The sequence below is a fragment of the Lethenteron reissneri genome, chromosome 44 (assembly GCF_015708825.2).
Source record: "Lethenteron reissneri isolate LAM-NWPU_2019-01 chromosome 44, ASM1570882v1, whole genome shotgun sequence".
In the NCBI taxonomy this organism is placed as follows: Eukaryota; Metazoa; Chordata; class Hyperoartia; order Petromyzontiformes; family Petromyzontidae; genus Lethenteron; species Lethenteron reissneri.
In genome coordinates, this window is record NC_083822.1 from 83,911 (window position 1) to 99,314 (window position 15,404).

Sequence of the window (15,404 nt, forward strand, 5' to 3'; positions counted from 1 at the left end):
CACAGACTCACACACTCACACAGACTCACTCACACAGACTCACACACTCACACAGACTCACTCACACAGACTCACACACTCACACAGACTCACTCACTCACACAGACTCACAGACTCACACACTCACACAGACTCACTCACTCACACAGACTCACACAGACTCACTCACTCACACAGACTCACTCACTCACACAGACTCACACACTCACACAGACTCACTCACTCACACAGACTCACTCACTCACACAGACTCACACACTCACACAGACTCACTCACACAGACTCACACAGACTCACACACTCACACAGACTCACTCACTCACAGACTCACTCACTCACACAGACTCACACTCACACAGACTCACTCACACAGACTCACTCACACAGACTCACTCACACAGACTCACACACTCACACAGACTCACTCACTCACACAGACTCACACACTCACACAGACTCACTCACACAGACTCACTCACTCACACAGACTCACTCACACAGACTCACTCACTCACACAGACTCACACAGACTCACACACTCACACAGACTCACTCGCAGACTCACACATTCACAAAGATCCCCCGTATATCCTGAACAGACTGTTGGGGCAAGTGCTGTTAGCGAGCACCTATGCACGGCACACGAGGGAGTGGGTATCCAGGACCACGCCCGGCCGCCTTTGTCTCCCTAGTGACGATGTTTACACAAAGCGCCGCGCTAACCGCTGCACCGCCGCTCCCCACTGTTACAGTGCAGCACTGTCCCCAGGTAAGATGGCCGCCCGCCCCCACGTGACTCGGCGTGCGCACTCGGCACGTGGTGTCAGCACCACGTGGTGTCACCCAGCGCGCGCGGTCTCGCGCCGCCATCACTGCTCACGGAGTCGCTGCCGCGTGAGTCTCTGGGCCTCTGTGTGAGTCTCTCTGTGTGAGAGTCTCTGAGTCTATGTGTGAGAGTCTCTGTGTGAGTCTCTGTGTGAGAGTCTCTGTGTGAGTCTCTGTGTGAGAGTCTCTGTGTGTGAGTCTCTGTGTGAGTCTCTGTGAGAGTCTCTCTGTGAGAGTCTCTGTGTGAGTCTCTGTGTGAGTCTCTGTGAGAGTCTCTGGGTGAGAGTCTCTGGGTGAGAGTCTCCGAGTCTCTGGGTGAGAGTCTCTGAGTCTCTGTGTGAGAGTCTCTGGGTGAGAGTCTCTGAGTCTCTGTGTGAGAGTCTCTGAGTCTCTGTGTGAGAGTCTCTCTGTGTGAGTGTCTGTGTGAGGGTCTCTCTGTGTGAGAGTCTCTGAGTCTCTGGGTGAGAGTCTCTGAGTCTCTGGGTGAGAGTCTCTGAGTCTCTGTGTGAGAGTCTCTCTGTGTGAGTCTCTGTGTGAGGGTCTCTCTGTGTGAGAGTCTCTGAGTCTCTGGGTGAGAGTCTCTGAGTCTCTGTGTGAGAGTCTCTGGGTCTCTGTGTGAGAGTCTCTGGGTGAGAGTCTGTGTGAGTCTCTGTGTGAGAGTCTCTGAGTCTCTGGGTGAGAGTCTCTGGGTGAGAGTCTCTGGGTCTCTGTGTGAGAGTCTCTGGGTGAGAGTCTCTGGGTCTCTGTGTGAGAGTCTCTGGGTGAGAGTCTCTGGGTCTCTGTGTGAGAGTCTCTGAGTCTCTGGGTGAGAGTCTCTGAGTCTCTGTGTGAGAGTCTGTGTGAGTCTCTGTGTGAGAGTCTGTGTGAGTCTCTGTGTGAGAGTCTCTGAGTCTATGTGTGAGAGTCTCTGTGTGAGAGTCTCTGTGTGAGAGTCTCTGTGTGAGTCTCTGTGTGAGAGTCTCTGTGTGTGAGTCTCTGTGTGAGTCTCTGTGAGAGTCTCTCTGTGAGAGTCTCTGTGTGAGTCTCTGTGTGAGTCTCTGTGAGAGTCTCTGGGTGAGAGTCTCTGGGTGAGAGTCTCCGAGTCTCTGGGTGAGAGTCTCTGAGTCTCTGTGTGAGAGTCTCTGGGTGAGAGTCTCTGAGTCTCTGTGTGAGAGTCTCTGAGTCTCTGTGTGAGAGTCTCTCTGTGTGAGTGTCTGTGTGAGGGTCTCTCTGTGTGAGAGTCTCTGAGTCTCTGGGTGAGAGTCTCTGAGTCTCTGGGTGAGAGTCTCTGAGTCTCTGTGTGAGAGTCTCTCTGTGTGAGTCTCTGTGTGAGGGTCTCTCTGTGTGAGAGTCTCTGAGTCTCTGTGTGAGAGTCTCTGGGTCTCTGTGTGAGAGTCTCTGGGTGAGAGTCTGTGTGAGTCTCTGTGTGAGAGTCTCTGAGTCTCTGGGTGAGAGTCTCTGGGTGAGAGTCTCTGGGTCTCTGTGTGAGGGTCTCTGGGTGAGAATCTCTGGGTCGCTGGGTGAGAGTCTCTGGGTCTCTGTGTAAGTCTCTGGGTCTCTGTGTGAGAATCTCTGTGTGAGAGTCTCTGGGTCTCTGTGTGAGGGTCTCTGTGTGAGAGTCTCTGGGTCTCTGTGTGAGAGTCTCTGTGTGAGGGTCTCTGTGTGAGAGTATCTGGGTCTCTGTGTGAGTCTGGTTCTGGTGCAAGAAACGCAAGAATGAAGCCTGCCAATGCCCCCCTCTGCTCCACGTGGCATGGCACTGCAGCAACTCCCCGCCCGTGTGGGCCCGTGCAGTTGCACCGCCTGCACACGCGGCAGGAGACGTGGCCGCTGGTGGTGTGCCGCGTGCTCGTAGTTTTAGTGGACTGTATCGTCCTTGCCCGCACAGGAAATCAAAGGTAATTGTTTATAGCACGGCCTACATGCGCGTGCGTTTTGTGTTTTAGTGTTTGTTCTTGCTCCGCACATCAGATTAGCACCATTGGCTACGTACGGTGCGAAAGAAGTTAGTTTAAATTTCTACATCCGTTAAAGGAGTAGATGATGGAAAATGTAAAACTGAAGTCTCGCGTAAGGCAGTGTGGCGCTTACAGAAAGACGCGCCTTTAGCTCGTGCAGTTACAGTCGTCTCAAGGAGACGCCACATGAAGATGCGTGAAGGTAATTTAATTTCTGACGGGGAGAAACAGCGGCAACTCGAAATATAAACCATTCTTGGGAGCCTCCTTTAGGTCAGTTCGGCCTTAAATGAGTACTCGGTTCATTGCGAGTGTAGATTCGGGAGACAAAGACGGCTGTGATTCTGCTTACACGACCACTAACAGCACGCTGCTGGCCTTCATAGAGGCTCACTCGCTACGCTTGATGTTCAGAGCTAAAAGTAGCGAATTGAGTCCCCGAAAGAAGATCTGAGCAGGCCATAAAATAAGGGACAATAAACTCAGAATAGTTTTTTACGCTTTTCATCGTCAACGCCTGCTGTTGTATCATTTCAAGCGGCATTGGTTCAACACAAGCATGTAAGAATTGTTCCAATACCACCAGGTAAATTAGTTGCTAGATGTACTGTTAATGTATGAAGTTCATAGTTTAAATAAAAGTAATCTAATGTCCGCGATTTTGAATTATCCGCGGCTGTCCTCCCTGTCAGCACGAATAATCGATAATCTACTTTATTAGCTGACGTCCAAAGAAAATCCTAAATGAATGAAAATCAGGTCTACGATTGTCATTCAATTATAGACCTGATTGAATGAAAATCAGGTCTATCGTCATAATTACAGACCCCTTAATCTGTGATGATGACGAGGAGTGGCCGCTTTCAAATGGGAAAAGTCGACGCTGTCTTTGCGCGTCAGGTGCTGCCTTAGCACTTGTTCTGATCCCATGCCTTGGTTGGGATTTTAAAAAATGTCTGTTTCCCAGTGGAGCCTGGGACGCGTCACGCAGCCGCCCCTACCTGCTGCCGGTGTGCGGACACGCGTCTCGTGTGGAGCATGCCTGCAGGACAAAGGCACGCGCACGCGCGGGCTGCGAGTTTGTGTGCCCGACCTGCAAGGTACAGCTACGACAGTCGTATGGCCACGTTGTGTACGAGTGTGTATGTCAGGGTGTTTGTATCTGCCTGCATGTGCACAATAGTGCAGCGGTTAGCGCTACGCTGCGCTACGAACCCGGCGACACGAGTTCGATTCCCGCTCATGGCCGCCAACACTGGTGACGATTATATGAACCAGTCCTGGACCTCCCCTAAAGTTGACTCGGCGTCAAATGAGTACCTGGTACAGTGTGTAAACAACGCCACTGGGGAGACAAAGGCGGCCGGGCTTGATGTTGGCCAAACACCCTCTCGCGCCGTGCCGGCCTTCATGGATGCTACTCACTATCGGCACTTGCCCCAACAGTCTGTTAAGGCTACACGGGGGATCTTTGTCTTTTGTATGTGAACGTGTTATCAAAACGCCTCTCGGCTGGTCTCGTGTGAAGTCCCCAGTGGTGTAACTGGGTGCTACTGCAGTGGATAAAACAACCTGCAAATATGAGCCAAAGATTTATTTGTTAACAGTGAAAGCGAAGTTTTTCAGGCATTGTCAAAAACATTTTGCAAGGGACCAGAATGGATGAATCCGAGTCAACGACACAAGATGTCGCTTGCTTCTGTCTGTGATTTGCAGTTACGAGTTTTACTCACTGCCACGTTTGCAATAGTTTCCTTGTATTTGGCAAGCAATCGGAGAGGGACAAACGATGATGCCATCTTTTTTGTACGCTTTCTCTTTTTGAAAATGTTGCCGCTTGACATTTTAATGGTACACTACCAAGCTGTCAGTTGAATATGTAGCAGGCTTTCGCGACCAATGTCCATAATCGAGGTTTTTGGGTTAGATTGCGTAAATATAATAAATGTCGTTAATCCCGGCACCACCCAATACGGTCAATTAGTAAGGTTTGTCACGTAACCAAAACATGCCAATTCATGACTAGTACAGCACATCGTTGGAAAGTAAAGATGTATTAAAATACAGGAAAATATATTGTTATACGGCATTCTACAATCTGGAATGCTCTTCACTAACCAGCATCTGTCGTAAACGGCAATGCGAATCTTCCTTCATGTACAGACAGTCCCCAGGTTGCGAAAGATCTAACTTGAGGAAATCTAACCTAATGGGAATGCTTCCATAAATCACGTAACAATAAAACATCGATATTCAGACATTCTTGCGTTAATTACGTAAGCGCAAATATTGCAGCACAGTGAGGTTTGCGGATGAATACCGTGGAGCGAGACGTAAGGCGAGGGGCAACCTTACGCCTCGCTTGAGCTCCACGAGGGTTAAGGCATTTATTGTCGTCTTATGTAATTCTTTCATTTCGTAGCATTATGTCATTGCTTGTTTTATATGCTGAGAGCTTGTTTTTCCCCATGTTTCTATTGCTAGTTTTCTTCATTTAAGTTTATTTCATGAGTTTTTTTACTGTATGTACTTTATTTAACACAATTCTACTTCAGTTGCTTATGCACTCAGCCCAGTATCAAGGGGTTATCTGTGTTGTGTCCAGCCCCATGGCAAGGGGGGGGGGGGGTAATCTGTGTTTTGTCCAGCCCCGTGGCAAGGGGGTATCTGTGTTTTGTCCAGCCCCATGGCAAGGGGGGGTATCTGTGTTGTGTCCAGCCCCGTGGCAAGGGGGTATCTGTGTTGTGTCCAGTCACATGGCAAGGGGGGTATCTGTGTTGTGTCCAGCCCTGTGGCAAGGGGGGGTATCTGTGTTGTGTCCAGCCCCGTGGCAAGGGGGGGTATCTGTGTTGTGTCTAGCCCCGTGGCAAGGGGGGGTATCTGTGTTGTGTCCAGCCCCGTGGCAAGGGGGGTATCTGTGTTGTGTCCAGCCCCGTGGCAAGGGGGGTATCTGTGTTGTGTCCAGCCCCGTGGCTAGGGGGGTATCTGTGTTGTGTCCAGCCACATGGCTAGGGGGGGTATCTGTGTTGTGTCCAGCCCTGTGGCAAGGGGGGGGGGTATCTGTGTTGTGTCCAGCCCCGTGGCAAGGGGGGGGGGGTATCTGTGTTGTGTCCAGCCTTGTGGCTAGGGGGGGTATCTGTGTTGTGTCCAGCCCCGTGGCTAGGGGGGGGTATTGGTGTTTTGCGATGACGCCTACTCACACCTTCGTCTCCTTCGTCAGGTCCCCGGCCTCCTACCTGCAGCCCGACGAAGCGCTTGGAAATTTCCTACCCACGTGAGCATGACCGCTCTCCCCCTCGCCTCTGCGGCCGCTCGGCTCATCTCCGTGTGCGCGATAATGCGTGGTGACATGTTTATTGCATTTCTCTTTTTTTATACTAACTGCTATAAACTAAACTTTTTTTATTTTAAGTGCCTACTGAACTATATAGCTATTTTTCAGAAGTGACCTGGCTACTGTAATAAAAGACTCCGTTGGTCACTGTTGGTCTCCTTTGGCCTTTTATTTAGTTTCTTTCTCCGCACCCCGCTGGTCCTGTCCGCGGACCAGCGTCGTCTAGCGCGCGCCCCGCACGCGCGACCTCATCGGCTCCTCCACTCTTCCTCACACCCCGCTAGTCCTGACAGGACCAGCGTCTCCTCGCGCGCGCCCACGCACGCTCCTCCGTTAGCTCCTCCACTCCCGCACTCCGCTGGCCGACGGCGTGCTGAAGGTCCTTCGGCCACGTGGCCGATGGCGCGGATCTCCTCTCACCACCCAACGTGGCTCAGCCTCTTTACTCCGCAACTCCCCCGATCTCTTCCGAGCTCCCACTTCTATCCTCTCCCCCACGTGACCCTGACTCCTCCCCTTCCGGATCGTCAGATACGGCCTTCCCATACTGCCCTGCTGGCTCCACCCCCATTCACCTCGCTTCCAATTGGAGCCGAGGTGAACGGCGGCCCCTCCCACACGCCCCCCATACCGGGCTCCGCCCCCCAATAACCCGGGCCGTGTGATTGGGCCAGAGCCCAGCAGCAAACCCCATTTACGCTCTCATTTCACTACAAATAATAGTTCAACGAAGGGGCTTATGTGCAAATTTTAATTAGCCAAATACTATTAAGGCATCTTGAATCTAAATGTAGAGGGGAAAACCAGAGGACCCAGAGAAAAATCCACGCGACTGCGGAGGGAACATGCAAACTCCAAATTTACAGCAGGCGTCAGGGTCGGGATGGAACCCACGCCCTCCTGTATACCACGCCACCATGACACTATACTGCCAGCCACCGTCCAACATTCACAAGGTTCAGAAATTCCCTTCGCGGCCTGCGGAACACGCTGCAGATAAAGTTATATAGGGCGGGCACAGAGTACCCACAGTTCCCAGTGTCCACCCCCTACCCACAAGCCTCACCCTTCCCTACCCACAAGCCTCGTCCCTCACCACTCCCTTATCACAATCCTCACCCTTCCCTACTCCCTACCCACAAACCTCACCCATCCCCTACCCACAAGCATACAGGCACCACTCGCGTGGGCGCAACGTGCACAGGTGCAATGCAGGCAGGCCCAATACATAGTGGCATTGCTCAAGATTGCTTTATCAGATCCTCAGTAAGTCTGCACTCCAGCTAACATTGTAGATCGCGGCGCAGACAGCCGAGTTACATGGAAGCGCTAGAGTTTGCTCTACACGGAGCGTTAACGGCCCGCCTCCATTCCGAGCATGCGTGGAAGCGTGCTCAGCAGCGTCAAAGCGAGCCGCCGTGAGTTGGGCAAGAACGTTGACAGCCCTGACCATGTGGAACGTGGCTCGTTCAGATGGCGTGGCGAGCTTTCACTCACTCTAGCGGCGTTGTGACTCGTTGGGGCCGCTCCGTGTCAATGACCCGCGGCGGTCTCGACTGTTGCCCAGCCCAGGACTCTGGGCCTCAATAGCCTATGCAGAGCCAAAGCCCTCCAAAACGTTGACCTGCAGCATGTTGCGTGGCAGAAAGGGAATTGCTGAATGTTACGAGGAATGTTGGACCAGTGGCTCGTGGTATGGACTAGAGAAACAAGTTTTCCATTCATGAAAAATGTAACGTGATCTATTTGGTGTTTGAACATCTTAAGACATGTTTTATTGCCAGAAAGGGTAAAACTTATTGTTATTCTTTATACTTCGATACTGGAGGAAGGGCCTTTGCTATTGATGCCCCCAGGGTCTGGAATGCTGTTGCAAATAAATTGAAACTTGAGTCACTACCTATGAGATCTTCACTCAAAACTGCTTTAGAGGAGTTGTACACCCCTAGCTGCCAGTGCTATTCAGTGACCTAAAATAAAATGTTTCGCTCCGGATGATCGCTACAAAGTATGACCTGTGTTTTGATTTAGTGTGCTGATCTTAAAGGTGCATTGAAAAATTACAATACTCCGATTGATGCTCCTGCTGTTGTGGAGTGACTCATGCAGCCAGCTATGGCTGCAGGGTTTTGGTAGTACATGTTGTTTATGCCATTTATTGTGAAAATTCCGTCAGTTCCTATGATTGCTTTTTCATTGCCTTCATGGCTTTATTTTGGTGATTTCGAAAAGTGTATTGGTTTAGCCATGTTTGTGTTGTTGTAGTACAGAGTTAGACTGATGGCCTTAATCTAAGTTGTCTTGTGGTTGTTGTTGTTGTTTGACTTGCATCCCACTGGCATTTTTGCACACAGCGTTGGTGTACGGTGTTTTTTCTGCAATATTTTTGCTGTCTTTTCTTGGATTTTCTGTTTGCACTTAGTCACATATTCACTTTAAGATGTTTTTTTTGTTCATGTTTTTGTTTTTTGTTTGTTGCGGTTGCACCCGATTCAAGAGCTGAATGGCTCACAGGGCTATACCTAATAAATGAACTTGAACTTGAACTTGACAACAAGGTCCCATGACAAGTTAAAAAAACAATTCCACAAATGACTAAACTCCCTAAGTCTTCGTAACAGCCGTGCCTCATTGCTTTGTGTAGCAGCGCCACCGTGTGGATGGAGCCTCATAGCACTTGGAGTGTGGCATTTTTTTTATTGTGTGTGGACATCGCGTTGCGGCCTGTGTGTGCGGGGCGTGCAGGCTGAAGGAAATGCTGGAGGAGCGATTTGGTGGGAAACCTCGGCCGCTCTACCCTGAGCGGCCGCTCGCGCAGGGCGGCCGCGGCGCTGGTGTCTGGCACCTATCTTGTCGAGGGCTCTGTACAGCACAAACCACTGCACCTGGGCCACGGCCCGAATCCAAAGCCTCCGTTCTGACGGTCAGATTCAGGTCTGTTCCCGTAGTCGAGTTCACGTTAAAATTTATGCTGGGCAATGAGTTGATTGAAACCTAGAGATGTAAAATAGCAGACAGGTCACTTCTGTCACCAGGCCTTTTAGCTGCGTTCCAACCAAGGCTTTACATATTTCCACACCTCCGATTAGCACAGTTGGCTATGTACGGTGCGAAAGAAGTTCAACATAAATATTCATAAGTTTGTTTACCCCAAGAAGACCTCAAGCTTTCACGACCATTATCCATAATCGAGGTTTTTGGGTTAGACGACGTAAATATGAATGTGTCGTTAAACCCGCCACCGCCAACACAGCCAATTACTGTAGTAAGGTTTGTCACGTAATCAAAACGTGCTAATTCGTTACTAGTTCAGCACACTGGTGTGTTCGACAGTAAACCCCCAACATTTACAATTCAATACTCTTTGGTTCTTTTGGTAAAGTCACGTAGGTATAAAATAAAATTTACAATTCGAGTACGACGTTTTGTCAGTAATTCCAACTCACATCAACAGGCGATAGCCAGGGTTGTTAAGAGCGAAGCAGGAGGATTTCTCAAGAGATAAATGTGATGTCTCACTTGTGGGGCAATTAGGCCGAAGGCCGGGGGGGGGGGAGGTTATAAATGCATATAAATTACAATGGATATCCAATATCGGTTGGGTTATTCATAGGATAATCAACAGACATACATTCACATTATGCATGCACACCATGCATATCCATCCTGCCGTTTTTGGTTGCAAGAAAGACGGGTTTTTTTTATTCCAGCGTTCAGATAGTTGCCCAGTACCAGTTACGTTGCCATGGCGTGTTGTAGGCTGAAGCATTGACGCTAGAGGATGACCGAAACTGAATTTCTGGTTTCGGCCCAAACCGAAACCAGACCGAAAGTTAAATATTGGCTTTTGGCCGAAACCGAAGCCGAAACCGAAAGTTGAACTTCACTTTCGGCCGAAACCGAAAGTTTAACTACACTTTCGACCGAGACCAAAACAGAAAGGTTTATAACCAAAGTTACCGAACACAAGATTTATGAAATACTAGCTTTACTACCCGGCTTCGCCCGGGACTTGGATTCACCACGGCCAGCTGCCTTTGTCTCCCCAGTGGCGATGTTGACACACCACTTACTCGTTTGAGGCTGAGTCGACCTAGGGGAGGCCCAGGACCAGTTCAAATAATCGTCACCGGCGGTGGCCATGAGTGGGAATTGAACTTTGGTCGTCGGGTTCGTAGCGCAGCGCGCGAATCGCTACGCAGTCGCTGCCCCCCCCTACATACACACAGGATAAGGACAAAAATCCACCATGTAGCCTGTGAGACTGTAGGGGGCAAGTGCTGTTAGCGAGTACCTATGAAGGCCGGCATGGCACACGAGGGGGTGGGTGGCCAGCACCACGCCATGTTCGTAGCGCTAAGCGCTACACATGCGCGGGTGACATGACAGATGTGACGTCACAGCTCGCTTGCCGTGCAAAATATATGCATTATTGCACCCCCCCCCCCCCAAAAAAATAATACCAAAGTGTATGCATGGTGTACAGTATGGAAAGTACCCACATGGCAAATTTAAAGTTTGTTGCATGTCGGGAAGTACGCTAAACATTTTGAACAGACACATTCACAAATTTTCATTTTTTATATATAGGTCATGATGCAATGCTACTTTAATAAAAAATGTATCTAGAACTAATCATTCAGAGCCTGCAGTAAGAGTCGTTAAATATCAAATCTTTAGGTGTTACTTGGTGATTATATCTAAACAAACGAATGTTGTAGTTAAGAAATACCAGTTTTTCCGCATTCTCGCCCAGCAGGTTGCTGTTTCTTGCATCAGAATCGACTTTAGTGATTAACTGCTCCGTTTATTAAGTTTAATTTTCTACTTCACTCAGATTCGTAATTTTGTTATCACTAATTCGCTACGTAACTATTAACTAACTGAATAACAATATTGTCAGATTTCGATTTAAAGCTTTCGTGACTGCAGGGATTCATCTTCTTGGTTCTTTCGGTAAAGTCACATAGAAGGGAAATAATAAAATAATAAAAATAAAACATAATAAAATAATTCTCACGACGTTTCAGCCACAACGCAAGCAGCTGTCCTCAGGTGAAGAATTCTTCATTTTTTTTATTATGTTTTATTTTTATTATTTTATTACTTCCCTTCTAAGTGACTTTACCGAAAGAACCAAGAAGAATATTGTCAGACTTCGAATCTCTGTATCAACACGCGTGTAGACTGAAGAGAACGCAACACATAAGCCAAGGCGGGCAGGCGGCTGGAAACAGACAACAACGGCACTTTGTTGTCGTCCCGCCAAAGAGACTCCACCCACGGATGCAAAAGCAGGCTGCCGTCTGTTGACATTAACAGACCATCGTTGCGGCTGTAACCTCGCTCCCAAGCTGCTGCTGATGTGTTTTTGCAGCCTATCGCAGGATTGCCTAGCGCCGACTGACCGGCCGATAGGCAGAGAGATAAACGTAGCACTAGCGTTATATTCTAAAAATAGATCTTCGGTTGACCGAAAGTCAATATCAGTTTCGGCCGAAATCGAAAGTAAACCGAAAGTAAAAAATGTACTTTCGGCCGAAACCGAACGTATGTCGAAAGTGGCCATTTGCCAACTTTCGGCACCGAAACCGAATTTCGGTCGGCCTTTACTTTACGCATCACCTCTGTGCGACCGACTGGGGATCGCAGCAACTTGAAAAGGTGATCAAATGTACAAGAGGGGTTGGTATGAATCCTATAGCTATTTGGGACTTAGCTTGGAAAAACAAAACCAAGCATGTGTTTATCAAAGGATTATTCAATATTGGGCCAAAACAGGATTGTTGATTACAGTAGACTCTCCATTTTCCACACTAATGACCGGGAGGATGGCCACGGCTAATTCAAAATCGTGGATAATCCCAAATATTCATCTTCCGTGGATCTCTATGCCAAAAACCACTAAAGTATAGTGGTATAAGTTATGTTTAAGTTAAGAAAATTGAGTTGGTTAATGAATTAAACTAAAATTGTAGAACTCACGATAGATCGATGTGCGTGCTCAATGATAACAATTTCCTGCTTCCGCGCAGACGACTCGGCCCACAAAGGGGACAGCAGCAGAGCCACGTCAATCAACATCAATCATTGCAATGGACAATTTTACGTGATTGCATTTACTGATCTGACCGAGGTGGTGGCACGTGCCTGTAAACTCATGGGGCTGACAGGTGGCAGTATAGAAAGTTGGGGCACGTGACTTGTCTGTGCGGCCCTGTGAATGTTGTCCCCTTGTGCTCGTGGGCTTTCGCTCATTACTCAGTGCTGCAAAGCAGTGGCAATGGGAGCCAAGTACAGTAGACTCTCGATTGTTCGCGCTAATTAGGGGAGGACGGCTGCACTAAGACCCATAGAATCATACACAGACACACAGCCTCACAGCCTCACACAGACACCCATTGACTCACACAGAAACCCAAAGACTCACGCAGGAACAATATACTTGCACAATGACCCTTAGAATCTCACACAGACACACAGCCTCACACAGACACCCATTGACTCGCACAGAAACCCAAAGACTCGCACAGAAACAATATACTTGCACAAAGACCCATAGACTAACACAGCGACGCATAGACTCACACAGAGACCCATACACTCACATAGGGACAATATACTTGCACACAGACACAGACACCGAGACCCAATGACACACACAGAGAAAAAAATCCCACAGAGACCCATAGACTCACACAGATACCCATAGACTCACACAGAGACCCATAACCTCACACATAGACCCATACACCCACACATAGACCCATACACCCACACAGAGACCTATAGACTCAAACATATACCCATAGACACACACAGAGACCCATAGACTCACACAGAGACCCATAAACTCACACAAAGACTATACTTGCCCAAAGACCCATAGAATCACAGGAAGACACATTGGCAAACACAGAGACACAGACTCGCACAGAGACACAGACACCCATTGACTCACACAAATACCCAAAGACTCACACAGGGACAATATACTTGCAAATAGACCCATGGAATCAAAAACCCATAGACTCACACAGAAACAATATACTTTCACAAAAAACCAATTGACTCACACAGAGACCCATAGACTCACACAGAAACAATATACTTTCACAAAAACCCATTGAATAACACAGAGACACAAATACACACACAGACCCATGGACACACACAGGGACAATATACTTACAAAAAGACCCATAGAATCGCACAGGGACATTAACTCACACAGAGACAATAGACTCACAAAGGGACAATATACTTGCACAAAGACCCATAGAATCATACACAGACACACAGCCTCACACAGACACCCATTGACTCACACAGAAACAATATACTTTCACAAAAACCCATCGAATCACACAGAGACACAGACATACATCGACTCATAGATTCACACAGGGACAATATACTTGCACAAAGACCCATATAATCACATAGAGACCCATAGACTCACACACAGACACACAGCCTCACACAGACACCCATTGACTCACACAGAAACCCAAATACTCACTCACTGGGACAATATACTTGCAAATAGACCCACAAAATATCACACAGACACACAGCCTCACACAGACACCCATAGACTCACACAGATACCCATAGACTCACACAGAGACCCATAACCTCACACATAGACTCATACACCCACACATAGACCCATACACCCACACAGAGACCCATAGACTCAAACATATACCTGTGGGGGCCGTTGGCCCCCGGGGTCCCTCCCGCCTGCATCCCCTATTCCATTTACGTTACCCCACCTCCTTATTTACCCGCTACGGTTTCGCCGGCATTCGAACACGACGCCCCTACTGTTACAGCCTCGCGCCGCGCTCCCACGCTGCGAGCATACGTGCGCACAGCATCATCAATCAGACGGCACACTCCCCCTCTTTTACACCGCTACGTACCAGCTCTCGCACGCTGCGAGCGTGTGCCCGTCTATAGCCCTGTGCGGCACTCGCCTCCCACGTCGAATAACCACGTTACCAATGCGCATCCGTATCCGACACATAACGAACGTATGCGCACTCACGCATACAGCTCCCCGCGGCACTCCCTCACCACTGAATACTCGCGTTATGATCGCGCACCTGTATCACACACTACGGAGTGAACACACGCGACACCCACTCTCGCGCCACTCTGCGCAGCGCTCCCCGAGGCGAGCCGCAGCACTACACTCACCCCTGACTACTCGCGTTATGATCGCGCACCTGTATCGCACACGGGGTGGACGCACGCACACACACGCAGCTCCCCACGCGACACACTGCTCAACAAGATCACGCGAGACCACGCTTCGCTATTAATGATTATTATCTGCTACCTGCGAATTAGATGTTAAATCAGTGAGTCGACGAGGCTGGCCTACGCTGATACCTTTATACCTATTCCCTGATTTATCTGCTATGATTCTAATTCACCTTCTTACTCACTGTTAGAAGTATTCGGCGTCCTGTGGCTTTTCCTCTATGCCGTCGCGACACGTCACGCGGACGTCCGGAGGGCAGAGCTGGGAGCCAACTTGCACGCGTGCCTCTTGAAGAGAAGTGAGAGCCTCTCCCTTGCTGCGATCCCTTTTATCCTCTGTCCCGTACTCCCAAAGGCGCTCCGCTCATGAGCGGCGCATATGCTAATTAATCCTCTGTCCGCGCGGCGTAAACTCTAAACAATCGCTCGCGCACCTCCTGCACGCGCACGGCGGCTCCGCAGCGCCCCTGACACGCCAATCAATGTCCTGCCCGCGCGGCGCAAACTCCAAACAATGGCTCGCGCACCTCTTGCACGCGCACGGCGGCTCCGCGGCGCCTCCACGGTGCTTTTAAATGCTAATCAGTGTGCGGCGTGCGCGGCGTAAATCCCAATTAATCCCTTACCCTCCCTAACAATGGGGCCTGCGCGCTCAAGCGCAACCATCCCAACCTTCCGTGACTATGCGCAAGAGCCCCTGCGGTCCTGCATGCTATCCCGTCCTTCCCCTGCTTGTCTCGTCGACCCGTGGGGGTGTGTGTGGGGGGAAATGCGCCTCAACCGCGGTGGCCGAATGCCCCACGCCGCGACCACACCACACTAAGGCCAGTCGCAGCGCCGCGGCGCAACGTAGCACGGGGGAGGTCGTCCAATTCCCTGATCGCCGGAAACCGTGAGAGTTAATCCCGATAAGGGTTTCTCGGATAAAAACCGGCCGATCAGGTGATCTCCCCTTCCAGCTCTATGGGAGGGGGAAAATGCGTGCGGGTGTGTTCATGTGAGGTGAGGTGGGGGGACGCGGGGTCGGCTCCGTTGCT

The 15,404-nt window shown here is 49.7% G+C and overlaps 1 long non-coding RNA gene across 1 annotated transcript; it reads left to right on the plus strand.

Annotated features, from left to right (window-relative positions):
- The first annotated feature begins 1,814 nt into the window (after positions 1 to 1,814).
- On the plus strand, positions 1,815 to 13,695 carry LOC133353601 (uncharacterized). The gene is made up of 4 exons (XR_009756412.1): positions 1,815 to 2,702; positions 3,730 to 3,862; positions 5,983 to 6,036; positions 8,842 to 13,695. It is a non-coding gene; the product is annotated as an uncharacterized LOC133353601 (long non-coding RNA).
- Positions 13,696 to 15,404: the final 1,709 nt, after the last annotated feature.